We start from the raw sequence: 18,098 nt of genomic DNA on the forward strand, positions 1-18,098 counted from the left end.
GTAACTGTGCTGTGGTTAATAAAATACAAGATATCTGATGAACACTTCTGGAAGGATTTCTTTCCTTTGTTGGAGGAATAACATTTTTGATCCTGGCCTGAGGACATTGTTATTCAAGATCATAACAAGAAAGCGGGAGTACTCATAAGATAATTTTGAGAGGCACAATATCCTGAATTGATACATCAACTTTACAATAACCTTGGAAATGTGGTATGTGTGTTACTAAATGCCCTTCTTATTTATTTATTATTTATTTATATATTTATTTATTTTTTGAGACCGAGTCTCATTCTGTCACCTAGGCTGGAATGGAGTGGTGCAATCACAACTCAGTGTAACCTCTGCCTCGTGGGTTCAAGCGATTATAGTTCCTCAGTCTCCCTAGTAGCTGGGATTACACGCATGTCCCACCACACTCAGATAATTTTTGTAATAAATACCCTTGTTTTTAAACCTTTTAATAATTTGTCATTCTGGTACTTGAAACTGAAAATATCTCAACTGACATAACATTGATAACAAACATATTTAATACTTAGGACGGTGTGGAAGCAAATCAATCAGAATAGAGACTGCTGTATATACTCCGTGGAGGGGCGGGCAGGGGCACTGAATGTCAGCACAGTCAATTAAACAATGGATCTGTGTACATTCTGTTCACTTAAGGTTAAGAAAAGAAAAAAAAAACAGGGGTGGAATACATTTGCTTTACCTCTAACAGTTTATAGTGGAACATGGCAAAAGTGAAGCACATTCTTACTCTATTGGCCAAAGAACTTAGAAGTTTAAGCCCAAAGTCATTGAGGCAGAAAAGGTTTCTCTGATAAAGATTTATTTTGTCCATCTTTCTTCTGTCGGGAAAAGATAAGGATATATGAAGGGGAAAACAATGAACAATTGCAAACAAATGATACATTCCACCAAAGATTAATAAGAGTTAACATTGAAATTAATTAAAACATGTAAAATAAGTAAACATAACTGATTTCAAAATGATAACTGAAAATTAAACATTTTTTCACCTTTGAAGGATACTGAAGCACCATATTACTGTTCTAAACTAATAAAGGAAAAATGAGAAAATCAAGTATTTTTCTGCCTCTCCTCTATTGTCTATACCTCAGTGTAACCAAATAGTTGATGAAAAAAATTTACTCTTTAGTATATTTCAGCTTATTAATGAAGGAGAAATGATAAAATTAGCATATGACATTTTCAAAGTCCTAAAAAAATAATGAATCTAGGAAATCATCACAGTGGATCCTAAAATCATAAAAAGAGGCAATCGGACATTATGTGGCTCCTGATAGAAGTACACAACTATGAAGCATTATGCCTCCCTCTCTCCCTAAAGAATAATCCAGCTACATTGAATTAAGCTTTTAGATCAAAGTACTATTTTACAGAAATATAGTAGGCAGAAAGACGTCTTCAATGACATTATGGATAAACAATCTGTGACTTTGAGAATATACTAAACTCTAAAGGAGAAATGATCTAGTTTATTTAATAAAGAAAATTGCAAGGGAAAGCAAAAGATGGGTGAAAGTTATCTAAAGATGAAAAGGGCCCGGGCACAGCGGCTCATGCCTGTAATCCCAGCACTTTGGGAGGCCGAGGCAGGTGGATCACCTGAGCTCAGGAATTCGAAGCAAGTCGGTGCAACGTGGTGAAACTCTATCTCTAGGAAAAATACAAAAATTACCCGGCATGGTGGTGCATACCTGTAGTCCCAGCTACTCTTGGGGCTGAGGTGGGAAGATCACTTGAGTGCAGGAGATGGAAATTGCAGTGAGCCTAGATCATCCCACTGTACTCCAGCCTGGGTGTTAGAGTGAGACCTTATCTCAAAAAAAAAAAGATTAAAATTGAGGGACTTTACAGGTATATCAACAAAATGCAGTTTATTGATTTATCCAATATATGGATTCATTCTGATTAAATATGCATATGTATGAGAATTTATGGTTTAGCAGACAATGACAGAAATTGAACACTGACTGCTTCTTTAATGGGATTTAAAAAATCTTACGATATTGAAGGTTTATTAATGGTATTGTGATTTTTTTAAGTCTTTGGATTTTAAACATGCATCCTACAATTGTCGTAGGAAAAGAGAGAAAATGTCTGAGATATCCTTTAAAGTAAATTAGCACAGATAGAGATGAAACAAGATTGACCTCGACATGGTGATTAATGATTGATTACAATATGAGAGTTCATTGATAACACTTAATAGATCTTCATTGATAACATTGTTATGTATATTTGATCATTTTTATATTAAATGAGTGTTTTGAAATATCTATAAATAGGAAAAGAGATAGCAAAAGAGGCAATTAAATCATAACAAGAGAATGGAAAATAAATCATGAAAATAGACACTCAGTTTTATATTTACTATTGTAATTTGGAGTGGTTAATTAATTTTAGATATTTATATGTTGAAAATAAGTAAAATCATTAGTGGTAATATGGTTTTGGGATTTAAAGTAATGAGGTTCAGCATGACATTTGAGTCTTTTAGTAACTAATTGCTAAATAAGCCCTATACATCTTCGTGGATTGCTCTTAAATATTCTTAGGAATATCTATGTGTTCTTCCAGAGGGTTATAAAGTAGGTGTTCTCTTCCATGGCCATGGGCACTGTAGTCACTTTCAACTATTACAAAAATACAGAACAAACGAGAAACCATTAACAGAATATCCTTACTGAGTTTACCCACAAATATATAAATACTAAAATTAACTCTAGTATTTTTTAATCTAGAAAGGATTTAGACAGACATGTAAAGTTGCAGGAAATATCACCATTTAAAAAATTGTTTTATGGGTTTGCAGACTGAGATCTAATATATCTAGGATCAATACCAGGATCAAGCTTTTAGATCAGAGTGTACAAGTATATTAGAACCTGCGATTCTACCTCCTGCAGTATTTCCACACCAGAGTTGATGGAACCTGGCAATTTACTTTCCAAGTGAAGGCAATCAGTCTTCCAGTTTTTGTATGAGATTGAGAAAAGCAACAAAATTTAGTCTCAGCTATACAAGATAAGCCAGTAGTATTGGAATGTTAGCAGTTTCATTTTGTTGTAAAACACAAAATTGCAGGTCCAAATCCTACTGCATCACGCACATGAAAGAGCAGCAGTTTATCAGCATGTCAGGAGTGAGGAAGATGCATGCAATTTTCCAACACAAAAAAAAGGCTTGTGGAAGCTGTAGAAAAGAATATGAAAAATAAAAAAGTACCTCCTCTCTCTCTGTTAGTCAGTATGATTAGTTACTTCAAAAGATAAAAGTTAAAGGATGAATAGAGGCCGGTTTGTATACTTCTCCACGACATCTTGATTACAAAGCCTTCAGGTACATTTATAAACTTAGAAAAATCTGTCTGCAGTGAGCGGCACCCAACCTTTTCTGAGTTTATTAGGATAGTTAAGGGAATACATAAGCAGTTTTACATAAAAATTAAAACCTGATGAAAATTTGCTAAGACCAGCAACAACAACAAAACAAAAAAAATCAATCTATTTTACTTATAGTTTGAAACAATGATATTTTCATTTTGAATAGAAATTTTAATTTGCAACTTTATATATTTCCTAATATGAATTAGAAAACTAAATGTTAGATTTAAAGAGCGTAATGAGCAGTTTTAAAAATAAATATATAAGGATATAATAATAGAAATAATAATAACATATTTCATAGTATTCTATTCCAAATTCTATATATATCAGGAATATTTTAAACTAAAACCATTGCTAAACAGGGAGAAATCCTTAAAGTTTCATAAATTTGGTTTGGATTTTCGTGAAATACCAACTGAATTCACCATTCTAATTTGACAACCAACTTTTTTTCTATTTTTTCCATAATAATAATTCATTGATATGCTTCATAGCACTGTGTAAAATGAAGGCATAAAATATATAATTGATTTTTTACCAATAAATACCCATCTCTACTTTCAGTTTCCTGACAGCTAATTAATTTGTGAAAATATTTATAAAAATTAACAGATTCTCTCTTATATTTATGTTCCTGCTTGATATTCAGAGCCTTAAATATTTAAGAGATGATACTCTGCAAACATTTATATGCTGAATTATACTTGTTAAGAATAGCAGTACCTTAACATCTAGATTGTATCTATAACATAAATGATAAAATATGTAGCCAAAATTGAGGAAAAGAAAATGTTCACAAATGAAACCTATATGTTTCTAGGTACACTAATATTCTAGGTACACTATTTTCATATTTTACATTAATACAATCAAGTTTAACATAAAACTCTCAAACCACAAACAAATCGATGTGAGATCTAGCCATGCATTGTGGATTAATTAACATTTTGTCATTTATTTGAAACTGTCAGAATACTGGGGTTAAAAATAAAACAATATGGGATTTCATAGTAGTGTAACTTTTATAAAAGTTGAAATATAATACAGAGTGGCACTTGTTCTATTTTAGTTTATTATAGGTATGGCTAAAAGCCACATAAGTTTCTAAAAACCTTCTTTAAAAGTTCTGTTTTGAAATAATGAATGAAACTTGAAAGCAGTTGTTTGATTTTAATAGAAAATCTCAAGTTTTCTTCAAAATGTTTTGAAAATAAAGATGATAGGTGCAGGATAGAAGAAAAAATATTAGGGAAATGTTGTAAGAACTCATCATAACTTCAAAGTTTTTAATGAAGTTCCTAGTGAGAAAAAAAAAAATGTGTTTGTTCAAATTCAAGTTGTGGATAATTGAAGCTTAACCACATTTTCCATATGCATATAGCTATGTACAATGTATCTGATGTAGATAATGGTTCCAGAAAGCAATCAATGCAATTGAATGATCAATTAATTTCAATTGCTTCAGCAGAATTTATAATAAAATAATAATGAATCATGTTTAAGTTTGTTCAAAAGAGCATATTTGTCACCAACTCATTTGTTTCTTTGTTTGTTTATTTTATTACAGGCAGAGACGAGAAAAGTTTTGACAGGTCAAAGAACTTCTAGCTGAGCTGATTGGCAAAGGTCTTCCCCCGTGTGAAGCTGGGACTTAAAGACGAGGAGAGGTGGATCAAACGCCCATATCCCAGCAAAGTATTACAAAGTATTCAAATAATCAGGAAAACATGGCTAAATAAAAAGACCAAAATGAACTCCAGAAACTCTCTAAAGAAAAGCAGATCTATAAGCTCTTGAAGAACAGTTTAAGATAACTGTCATCAAGATGATCGATGAGCTATGGGAAAACACAGATAGGCAATTAAACAAAATCAAAAATACAATAGATGAACAAAATGAGATGAGCAACAAAGAGACAGAAACGGCCCCAGACTGGGCAACAGTGTGAATCCATTACGAAAATAAAAAAGAAAAAGAAAAGAAAGAAAGAAAGAAATTCTAGAGCTGATGAATACAATAATTACACTGAAAAAATTACTGGAGAGATTTAACAACAGATTTGATGAGGCCGAAGAGCCTAAGTCATAGGTGATATTATGAAGTGGACCAATATACACATTATGGAAATTCCACAAGTGAAGCAAGAGGAAAAAGGTATAGAGTGGTCATTAGAAGACATAATGGTCCAAACCTTTCCAAACCTGAGGAACAAAATAGGCATACAAATCAAAGGGGCTTTAAGAAATCTAGGATAAATCCAAAGAGAATTACAATGCCACACATTATAATAAAATAAAAGAAATGCTACATGTAGTGTGTTTGTAAAAAGGTGGTTAGTCACTTGTTTTTAGACTATAGAGTGAGAACATTAAAGAATAGAAGTTGAAACAAAAATATGGGAAGAGGGCAAGAGCAGTGAGAGTAAAAAAAAATTAAAGAAATTTCACATTTGTCTGGAGTGTGTTTTCTATAGGAATCTATGAAGAAATTTTTGAATTTCTGTACTGTACATAAGGGACTGGGAAACAGATACCTTCCATTATCTTTTCAGTCTCAATTTTCATTAAATATAAACACTTAATTTAAACCTAGTTCTGTTTGACTTTCATATTCAAGCTTTCTACTAACTCATTCAGCCATATTGAGATGAGTATACTAGTATATCACACTAATATACTTAGATTCTTAATTCAGGATTCTTGGAGTTGCTGAAATTTTGTTTTTATCTGACTTATGGAAATGTTAAAAAATGACAAAAAAAATACTGGAGAGAAATATCTTAATTCTAATGGTGTAATCCTATGTCCACAATAAGTCACTTTGAAATCTATTTAGACAGATCTATGGGTATTTCCTTTATTGATTTATGGTAATTCCTAAGAAATTTACCCATTTCATTTATTTTAAATAATTTGTTTATCTTTTTTATGGGGTCAGGGAGTTCATTAAGTTTTGGAAACTTCTATTTAGCAAATTGTAAAATGAGTAAAGATAGAAATTCAGTTTTTTTCACTTTCTACCAATTTAATATATTTTTTCTTTGTTCGTACGTGTGTGTGTGTGTGTGTGTGTGTGTGTGTGTGTGTTTCTGTCAGCATCTCAGAATGTGTTTTAACATCAAAGATTGAGGTGGGAGTGCAAAGGAAGATCAATGCATTTATACATTCTGTGAGCATACTTGATTATGTAGAGAGTGTAGGATGTTTAGGTGAAATACTTAAAGAAGGTTTCCTGAATTTATCAGACTAGCTAAGTCTTTCTATATTCATTTGTTTCTAATCCAGATAGAAAGCAGTTTTATAAGTACCCCGCGCTAACCGATTGCGCCACTGGAGCTTTCCATGTTCTGCACTCATAGGGCGGGAAACTTGAACAATGGAGATCCACTTGGATTGGGAAGGGGAAACATCACACATCCGGGGCTATCCATTGGTGAGGGGAGGGCCCGGGCGCGCGCGCGATCCGCCACCTGGGAGTTATACATTGAATAACATGATGAATTGATTGGGGTGCTGACGAGTTGATGGGTGCAGCAGCACCCAAAATGGCACAAAAGTTTTTTATTACATCAATGAACACCCCACAACCTGCCACGTATCACACATGTACCCTAGAACTTAAAAAGTATAATAAAAGAAAAAATAAAAAAAAAAATCAAAAATAAAAAAAATTAAAAATAAAAAAAGAGAGAGAGGAAAAAAAAAAGAACAGCAGTTGTTAGTGTGTAGTGTGTATGAAGCATGCTGTTTAAGTTTCCTGGCAGAATATTTTTTCTCTTTTCATTGCAAAGTCTGATCAGTTTGAATGAGTCCTTATCACTGTTAAAATCATGAACAGGAAATAGGATGAATAATATCCTATTTTCAAACTCTAGGAGTCAGAGAGTATCAGGGATGTCAGAGAAACTTCATTCTTTTCACAAACGCAAGCATGTGATGCCTCATCCAAGGACCCAAATTTCCTGATTCAGATTGATAATACGTTGATCAAGATATTTATTTTTTTTTAAAGTGAGGAAACCATTGGCAACTTTAATTTAGTTTTAGACCTGACCCTGTTACATGATAGGGACAAATAACTCCAATAAGATTATAAAGGTAGATAGGAAGCAAACGCATCATCAATGAAAAGTTCTTTTATCTTCTCAGGATGTTATCTGAAATAATTGGTAAGCAAATGAAATGACTCTAGTTCAAGTAATGACCTTTTCTATCTGTTAGTTTCAGTGTTTATTTCTATGGCAAACTATATCACACAAAGAATTTGAGTCAGAAAATCTACTTTGGAAAGGAACTGCATTCGAGATAATCAAAAACTTCTGAAATGAGTTGTGTTCATTTTCAGGCTATTTGCAGCTGCACCTGTTCAGACACTGTTCCAACTGGCTTGTGGTTTAACCACTGCCTCAACACTCTTGATTAAGAATATGTCTTCATCACCCAGGTCAGGAAACTGTCACACCTGTATTTGAGTTTAGATTTTTTTTCTTTCAGGAGATGATCTTAATTTCCATACAGAAAATTGTGTACTTTTTTTTTTCTCTGTATCTTTTTCATCAGAGGTAGTTCTATCTCAAGAAATGACACATGCTAACACAATCCCATACAACAGGAAGACATAACCCAACTTCACCAGAGCAGTTAATCTTTATTTGTCCAAAATTAGGGAAAAATAGGCAATAAATAGCAGTATTTTCCTAGTATAAGTTTTATTGTTAGGATCATTTTGGGATTAAATTTCAACTCTTGTCACTTGCTGGTCATAAAGTCTCAGTTAAGCTACGTTAGTCCTCTAAGCATCATTTCACTTGCCTGTAAAATGGGTATAATTGTACATTTTTCTCATACTTTTAAGGATAATGTGAGATGGATGTGTGGAGGATTCTAACAGAATTCCTGAGACTTAGGAAGCTCTCAATAAATTGAGCTACAGAATGTTTTATAGGATTAAATTCAGAAAGACTTAATCACACTCACATCCTCAACTATTATAGCTCAATAGTAAATTAGTTTTTAAGGGGTTTGGTGTCTGTTTCACTTTCCAAGTTGGGATTATCTTAGCAGCAAAACCGCTCCCCACCACTCTGTCCCTTTTTCTTTCCTCCCTTAGGTCCTTTCAAGTTGTAAGATTTCTAAATTTTCAAGTAAATGGTAATTTTATTAATGTGATATATAATATTTATTATTCATAGGAAATCACAAAATCATATAATACAAAGTAGAAAACTGAGATCTTATGCTCTCAAATGCAACTCTAACGGCATGAAAGGTGGTTTATAAAACCATGTACCAATAGAAAAATGAATAAGTGATTTTTTATTATCATAGCTAAACAAGCAAATGTATGCTTCAATACTGGATGTAAAACTCTCTGACTTCAACTTTTATCCACATAAACACAACACCATTATATAGGCAATTGACTGATAGAACTTGCCATACCCTGCTATCATCCTGTTTTTATACATTCAATCACCCGTTTCTCTTTATGTATATTAACATATGTTCTATTAACGTATGTCTTTTAAAAATAATCATATATAAATGTGTAAAGACATTGGAGGGAAAATGAGTTTGGAACTATATATACAGATTAATTTTGCAAGTGGTAAGACCATATTGTATTTTATACCAAGTCTCCATACACTGTAATTAGACTTTATCCCAAGACATCACAAGTTGGAGTAAATACGTATTTTTGTATTCACAGTACCTATGTGAATACAAATAGCTATGTGAGTCTACAAAACATAGGCTCTTAGCTCACAATCAATGACAGACATAAGAGAATAGCAACTCATACACAATTGCCTGAGGTACAATGTATCTGACTAGATATATATTGTAAGACTTACTTCCATTATGTATCTATGATTTTTTGAGGTCTCAAATCAGGACAGAAATTCATAGTTTTTTTTAAACCTAAAGCAAGAGAAAAAATTCATTTTTAGAACTTGTGTACTTTTAGTTCTTCAGAGTCTGCCCTATATTAACGATGAGTGATAAGAATTTATAGCTAACCAAGAATACCGTACAATTCATTTCTGTGATATCTATCATACACATGTTTGAGTCTTTAAGCAAAGTGTTTTACATATTTCATATGATTTCTCTTTTCTGAAAAAAATTGACAGAACACTGTATCTTTCTAATCATGACAGTAGATTAAAACATACACAGATGCAATGCCCACCTTAACAGATATTTCCAAGTATTGTTATTTAAGATTCTTTCAGCAAAAACACATCTTATAATAATACATTAACTTAGAAATTTTTTGTTAAATTTTGCTTTTTTACCTCTATATTCAGGACATAAAACTGTGACCTCTCATTCCTATAAACATGAGTTTATGTTAAAGTTTGTTGATTTTTTTTCAGTTCAGTCAGTTTTGGATTTTTGCCAAAATGAAACCATTCTTGTGATTGAAGGCAATATGTTTATTTTGTCTGTTCTTATTTGAAGTCAACTACATCACTTTACTTTTTCAAAATATGCTTCTTTCTAGCATGTGTTCATCAGAATTCATTTTTCTGGGAATAACTTTTAAGACCTGTGAAATAAATACAGTGCTGTATTCAATGTAAAGAGGGAAAAATACTGTGGCAAAGCCTTTACAGGTCATCATGATCTAATAATAATTTGAGTTAAGAAAACTATTCATACTTTATTAGATGATATAACTGTTTTCTTAACTTAATGGTGGGTTTTGTGAGGAAATGACTAAGACACATTGCTGGCCACACAGAAGCACTAAGAAATGTCAGTTTACTTAATCAATCAAAGAGAGACTTGGGTCCTGAAGAGTTACTGGATTTTCACAAGATTTCACAGAGGGACAGACATTGGGGAAAGACATTTGTGTCATTCTCGATGCAGTATTCTTTCAACTATTGCAAGCCACTTCCTCAAGAAGATTTTGGTACAACATGGAATTTTGAGAGAAGAAACAATTACATTATATCTGTGAAAAATAATGTTATCTTTGCCTTCAGGCTTTATGAAAGGTTATCCAGGACTAAACCTGTATGACTTGAAATAAATCTTCACTGAATAATCACTATGTAAAAGCAAACTTAGTGGGCAAGAGCTTTTTACTGTCTCTTGAAATAGGAGGTAGCACGGGCATTAAATACGACATGTATCAATCATATTCTCTCCTGAATCACGTGTATTTTCCATTAATCAAAATCTTATCCCTTTACCTTTCTATTCTAGGAATTTTCCATCTCAGATTAATGCAAAGTAACCAGATGATAAGCATGGATTTACAACTCTAAATGTTAAGCTAATTATTTGCTGTTGAGTCTGTATTTAACTTATCTTCATTCATTGGAATAACTTTGAGTGAATTTGGTAGCAGCAATGGGCAGGAAAACTAACAAGTAACAAGCTTCCATTATTGCTAATAGCTCAACAAATCCATTTACAAAAGCCACCAAACTAAGAGAATGAGCCTGGGGACTCCTATCATGGAGCAATGTTATCATACTGAATAGCTGTGGCAAAGTAAATGCATTAATATTTCATTTACAGAGAAAATATCAGGACCATTTCAGCAGGAAACCCATCAGGTCAGGTCTGCCAAAGTTGTTGATGAACTCACGGACTAAGTTCAATGTCCTTGATTTACACCTTGTAATCCTTTTATGATATTATACTTTCTTTACTCCAATAACTTTTTAAACAGATCCATAAATCTTCCCCCAGGTAGAATTTGTTGAACATGCATTTCTCTGACTTTAATTAATGCTTACTTTATGTGCCTAAAGCTTTTCTCACTATAATCATGACCAACAGGATTGAGACTGGCACAAAGTATTCTTAAATTAACTCTATGCTTCATCTGATAGGACACGTTATGTGTTATTTGATTGTGTCACTCCTATAGTCTTGATAAAGTAAGAGCCCTATGATTTTTCTTCATGTTATTTCTATTCGTCAGAACATTTGTGAATAACAAACATTTTCCTTAAACTACAAAGGTAACCAAATCCATTTCTATTAACTAAAACATATATTTCTACCTTAGGATCAGAGAGAGTTCACGACAGATAGTTTATTTGCAATAATGATCATTTTATGATTAAAAATATGTAGAACAGGGACTGGAAAATTATGGACCACGAGCCAAATCCAACCCATTGCCTAGTTTTGTAGATACACTTTTATTGAAGCAGAGTCAAATCTATTCATTTTTTTTAAATTTTTTTCTGCCTGATTTTATACTACAATGGCTCTGTTAAGTGGCTGTCACAGAGACACTATGATCAGCAGAATCTAAAGTATTTTCTGTCTTGTTCTTTACGGAAAAGGTTTGCTGACTCTTTGTCTGAATTGACCCATTGAGGTTTTATGCTTTTTGTAACCCACCTATAAAACAACATTATCAACATTATATGTAAACAACTACTCGCCCAGATTAAGAGACATAGCAACATATTGGCAAGAGGCTATTGCAACTGAATGTTTGTATGAAATTTTCCCACTTGATAGGATGATATTGTATTTGGGATTTTTCTGTATATAACATAAAGTAAGCAGACATAATATTGTGTTTCCGCTTTTGTCAAGTTCAAAAATCAGTGAACACAGCACCTCTTTTGTTTTCTATGCTGTGAGTTGAGCCTATTAACTGCCTATACTCCTCAGAGAAAGTTCTTCTTCCTGCCTCTAAGGATGTTTCAGTCAGACAGATAAGATTCTTAAATAGAAAGGGGCCATGAAAACAATCAAAGTGAAGAAAAAATTCATTGAGCTTCCTTCAAGGGCTCACGCTTTGAGGATATACCTCTTTTAAACAAAGTGAAGAACAGTGGTAGAAACACTTTTAGAAGATATGGACTAGAATTTCCATGATGCAGAAAATGGTAACTAAAATAGATTCATGATTTATTTCATTTCCTCACTCATTTAATCAAAACATTTATTAAACTTCTAATGGAATCAAGTATCATGCTAGTCACTGAGGATAAAGTAGTCAATAAAAAGTTTCTATTTGGAAGTATCTCTAATTCAGAAGGTTAACAAGATGCATGGTACGGGGATGGACAGATTGATGATAAGAACAGAAAGATAAAAGCAAGTTTTCTTTCCAAGGTGTGTTAAAGATTTCTGCAGTATTTAAACATAAGTTCTCCTCACACACATACACACACACACACACACACACACACACACACACACAAATGTTAATTTGGGGAAAGTTGAACAAAATATCAGATATTTGCTATTCATATCTATATATCTATATCTAGCTACCTATATTCAGAAACCGGTAGAATTAATCATTTATTTTGATCTTAATAATTAGGAAGCTTTTATTACTTTTTATGATGCAATGTCCTAATGTGATCCACACTGTTGCTCGGGAATTGAAGAAGACCACGTCTCTTCCATCCTCAACTTGTGAAATTTTTCAATGGCTTCTAAGGAAATCTTCAACATTAACCTCTAGCCCATAGACAGGGAAGAGCGAGACAGTGGATGATCCTATAGGGGTTTTTGTAAGTATAGGGGTTTTTAAAGTGGCATACATCAATTCTGCTTATAATCTATTGGCCAGAACCCAGAAACATGGCCTCACCTGGTGCAAGGATGTTTACAAATCCTGTGGCTGGACAGCCAGGTGCTTCCCAACAATACCTCTATATCACAGAAGATGTCCATTGGGTTAATCTTATTGGGCTCATTAAATTCCTCCATATACTTATATTTGTGGAAGCTGAATACTTATATATTATTGTTTTCAGCTAATTGTTATGGCCTTAATAACAACAATTCTGGGAATTCACTCTTGAAGGCTATGGCTATGACACTATATTCTGATAAAATGATCAAGAATATCTTGCAAAATACAGAGATTACATCATCAAGCCAGTACTTCCTTATTCTGCCATTAGATCATAGTTAATTTTCACTCCTCTTTTGATATTCAGCAGCAGATATTTTCTGGCCAATTACTGATTCTTGACAGGACTTTTATCAGTGCAATAATTCTGTTTTTTGTAAAGTATTTTTAAGCAAAGAAGTCAATGGTCCTGAATCTATTCTTGACCATTATGCTGGTGGCACAAGAATTTCCAAAGGATATGTATTGCTAGAATCATGAATGATATTTCTAATAGGATTTACTGTACTCTGAGATTAAGTATGTAAAATAATATAATATTGTCAAATTATGCAAGGAAATAATTATAAGTCATTTATTGAGATACCAACGATTGTATAAAATGTCTTCTCTGGTACAGTCAATGTAAACAGGATGGTCAACCTCATATATTTCAAATAAAAACAAAATGAGAGAATACAGGAGTTATGTTGATATTAAGTCAAACAATGAGGAGACTCAACTTTTGTGTTGAAGAAGAGAAACTCAAGCAAAACAAGGTATCACATAAATATAACTCTACCTAAGACAGAACACTTAAATGTCGCAAACATACATCGCTATCTCTGAGGAAAAGCCAAAGATACAAGTATAATTTAATCAAACACAGATTAACAGTTTGAGTCGAATTTTCTCTTAAGCCAAATAGCAAATTTTAGAATTGAGAACTGTGAATTTCAGTTAAGTAGATCCGTAGCGTGTACCCGCCTCCATCTTTCTAACCAAGACTGTTCTGCTCATCTCTTAAGATACTGTTGCCCTCTACACTCCATTATTCAATTGAAATACACGTTGGTTTCCTTAAAACAGATGCCAGCACAGAGTTTGAGATGTAAGGTGTTTACTAGGGATGCATAGTTTTGAAAAGAAGCAAGACAAAGGATTGCATAGATGAAGCTGAACTGCAATGCAGGGACAACACACACTCGAGAAAGAGGAACATGTGGAGGGAATATTGTAGATTGGCGCTCTCCCATGGTGACTGAAATGTCTGGGCCTTTCTGCCCCTGGGTTATGGGCTTCCCTGGAAAGAACATAACCTCAGATGAGGGGTCTTTATGTCCCTGAGGCAAACTCTGAAAAAACTGACAAGTGGCAGCTATGCACTGACTGCAATACCGGCAGCTGGGATTTATTTATTTATTTTTTTCCTTGAAGGGTGATCTGGTAGTGCATCTTGATGTTTATCAAAAAGTAGCAGTCAAAACAAAGTTTTTAAAATAGAAAACGTTTTACATTTTTATTTGCACTTAACTTTTCAACGGCTTCTTCTACAGTTAGTACACATGTATCATGAACTACAAAAGATGGTATTAACTAATACCTCTTCAATTTCATCCCATTCCCGTTTTCTTTTAGCTTGGGCATTAATTAATATTTAGTTTTAGAGTTCTTCAAATAAAATTAGCACTTCTCAGCTTAATGATATGTTTGTGTGTGTGTGTGTGTGTGTGTGTGTTGAATGGTTCTTTTTTTATTGTTAATTTTTTGGGGTGGGGGATGGAGTCTCACTCTGTTGCCCAGGCAAAAGTGCAGTGGCACTGTCTCAGCTCACTGCAGCCTCTGCTTCTCAGGTTCAGGCAATTCTCATGCCTCAGCCTCCCGAGTAGCTTGGACTACAGGAGTGCACCACCATGCCTGACTAATTTTTGTATTTCAGTAGAGATGATGTTTCACCTTGTTGTCCAGGCAGGTCTCAACCTTCTGACCTCAAGTGATGTGCTCGCTTCGGCATCTAAAAGTTCTGGGATTAAAGGTATGAGCCATCACACCTGGCCTATTTAACAGTTTTTAATCTGACTTTACATTTACCTTTTTTTAGCTTCTAGTTCTCATTTTAAATGTCTAGACCACACGTAGGTCTTCTTGGACCATTCAGTGTAGCAGCCATTGCCACAATGGTACCTGTTTGCTGTCTGTCTCCATGGAATATAAGATGTCCTGTCACAACAGTGAACATGTCACGATTTTGACATAAGCAGATACTTAGTAAATATCTATTGAAAGTCATAATGCAATAAAATTAGAAATTAATGATAGAATAACTTTAAAGACCATATGTTTGGTGACAAAATAACATGTTGCAAAGCACCATTAGAGTAAAAATAAATTAACAAATACTTAGAACTGAATGATCATGGTAACACTCTCTGTCAAAACCTGTGGATCACAGTTATTACATTAATATTACTTATGTGGAAAATAAAGACACAGAAATAAAACATAAATAATAATACATGTTAACAAAGACAAAGTAAGCACTCAAGAATTTCATTCAAAAATTTCAAAACCAGATTGTTTTAAGAGTTATTTTTATTAAACTTCCAAGGAAGAGTTACCTTCTTTTAATCAGTTGCACCATTTTTATTTTATGCTATTTATCAATTCATTTAATAAGGCCCTCTTAATCATGGTTCCAATTCCAATCCAGGACAAAACAAACAAACATACAAGCAAAGAAATGCATAAATAAAAGAAATACAAGACCATTTTACTGAGGAATGTGGATGCTAAAATTTAAAGCAAAGTAGTAAGTTACCATTTCTAAAAGTGCGCTTAATAGATACAGTTTATAGTTAAAGAAATTTTATTCCAGGAATGTGAGAAAGTTTCAACAGCAGAAACAACTTTCACCGATACATTCTTATAGTCAGTAACCTTAACAGATTAAAGACTTTAAACCATATTGTTTTATTAGTTGTTGCAGAAAACTATAATAATACAGATAAGTTGATCACCTATTTGTGATAAAAAATGCTTCATAGAACAGATACTTCTTAAGCATATAAAAGTTTACTTTTATTTATCACAGTTTACAACCTAAAAGTGTGTGTGTGTGTGTCTGTGTGTGTGTGTGTTTATATATACATTATACTTAAAGAAAACGTTTTGTATATTCCTTGTAACATCAGGAATAAGAAAATATTGTTCAATACTAATACTACTACATTATAATCAATGCCTCAGCCAAGTAAAATACTTGTTTGTTAATAAGATTTAACAAAATAGAAGTTCAATATATTATCTAAAGATGAATCACCTTAAAAAATCCAATAGAATAAATAAGCTACTGGAAGTAATTAAAATTTTGACAAGGCTATAGAAATGAAATAAAAACTTACTTTTATTTCCATGTTCAACTTAGTTTCATTTTTTCTTTTTATTTTCTTTTAAGACAGAGTCTTGATCTGCCACCCAGGCTGAAGTTTAGTGGCATGATCTTGGCTCACTGTAACCTCTACCTCCTGGGTTCAAGCAATTCTCCTGCCTCAGCCTCCTGACTAGCTGAGATTACAGATGTGTACCCCCACACCTGGCTCATTTTTGTATTTTTAGTAGATAGGATTTCAACATGTTGGCCAGGCTGGTCTCAAACTTCCTACCTCAAGTGATTTGCCATCTCGACCTCTCAAAGTGCTGGCACTAGAGGCGTGAGCCACTGTGCCCGGCCAGGTTAATTTTTCTATGGCAGCAATAATATGATAGAAATACAAATGAGAGTAAGATGTGATACATAAGAGACAGTAAAAATGTCAGATGTCGGCCGGGCGCGGCGCGGTGCTCAAGCCTGTAATCCCAGCACTTTGGGAGGCGAGACGGACGGATCACGGAGGTCAGGGAGATCGAGACCCATCCTGGCTAACACGGTGAAACCTCCGTCTCTACTAAAAAATACAAAAACTAGCTGGGCGAGGTGCGGGCGCCTCCTGTAGGTCCCAGTAACTCGGGAGGTTGAAGGCAGGAGAAATGGTGTGCAGAATGGTGCTTGTGAAACCCAGAAGGCGAGCCTTTCAATTGACGCTCGGAGATCACCACCAGCTGCACCCAGCCTGGGCGACAGGAGTGAGAGACTCTGTCTCAAAAAGAAAAAAAAAAAAAAAAAAAAAAAAAAAAAAAAAAAGTCAGGATGTCTAGGAATTATGTTACTGAAAATATGCAGTCTGTGGAGTAAATTTTAATATGCCTATAAGAAAGAGAGATAAATTAATCTAAATCGGGTTTTTTTGACCTCAGCACCATTGATGTTTTGGACCAGATAATTATTTGTCATGGAGGACAGCCCTGTGCATCATAGGATGTTTGGCGTTCTTCCTCTATGTCAGTAGCATCCACTTTGTTTTGACAAAAGTATCTCTATATATTGGCAAATGTTCTCAGAGGGTAAAATTGAACTGACCCAAATAAATGTGGAAATAATTCATACTCTTACAAGAGATACCTGATAGTATAAAAGATGTCTTATCTTCATAAAGTAATCTATGTTTTCAATGCAATCACATTACTAATTTAATTTTTAAAACCTTTGTAAATTAACATTGGTACATATAATATACAAAGAAATTCAAAACTATTGGTAGCTATGTCAACATCGTTAAAAAATAATAAAGAAGGGGCCTGCCTGGAGAGTCAAAAAAATTTTAGTACTTCAAAGTCACAATCATGATAACAGCAATAACAACAGTAATAATAACCTGTATTAACTAAAGATATTTAAAAACTTGGGGAAAATAGAGTGCTTGCATAGATGGAAACAAAAATGAAAATTTATAACATTCTGAAGTGAGCATCAACACTTTATATATTGAAGACACGTCAGATAGTTGGGTGTACAGAGTTAGAAAAGCTGAATTAGCATAAAGGGAATAGTAATATTAGATTCCTTTCTAATGGCACACATACAAATGGATTCCAGTTGGATTAAAGACTTATAATATGTAATTACTTAACAGATTATGTTTCTGACCTAGGGTGGCAAAGATGTTCCTAAACTTTCAAATGCACCAAAATAAT

This window comes from Rhinopithecus bieti, unplaced genomic scaffold, assembly GCF_001698545.2.
Source record: "Rhinopithecus bieti isolate Rb0 unplaced genomic scaffold, ASM169854v2 scaffold_37857, whole genome shotgun sequence".
Taxonomy (NCBI): Eukaryota; Metazoa; Chordata; class Mammalia; order Primates; family Cercopithecidae; genus Rhinopithecus; species Rhinopithecus bieti.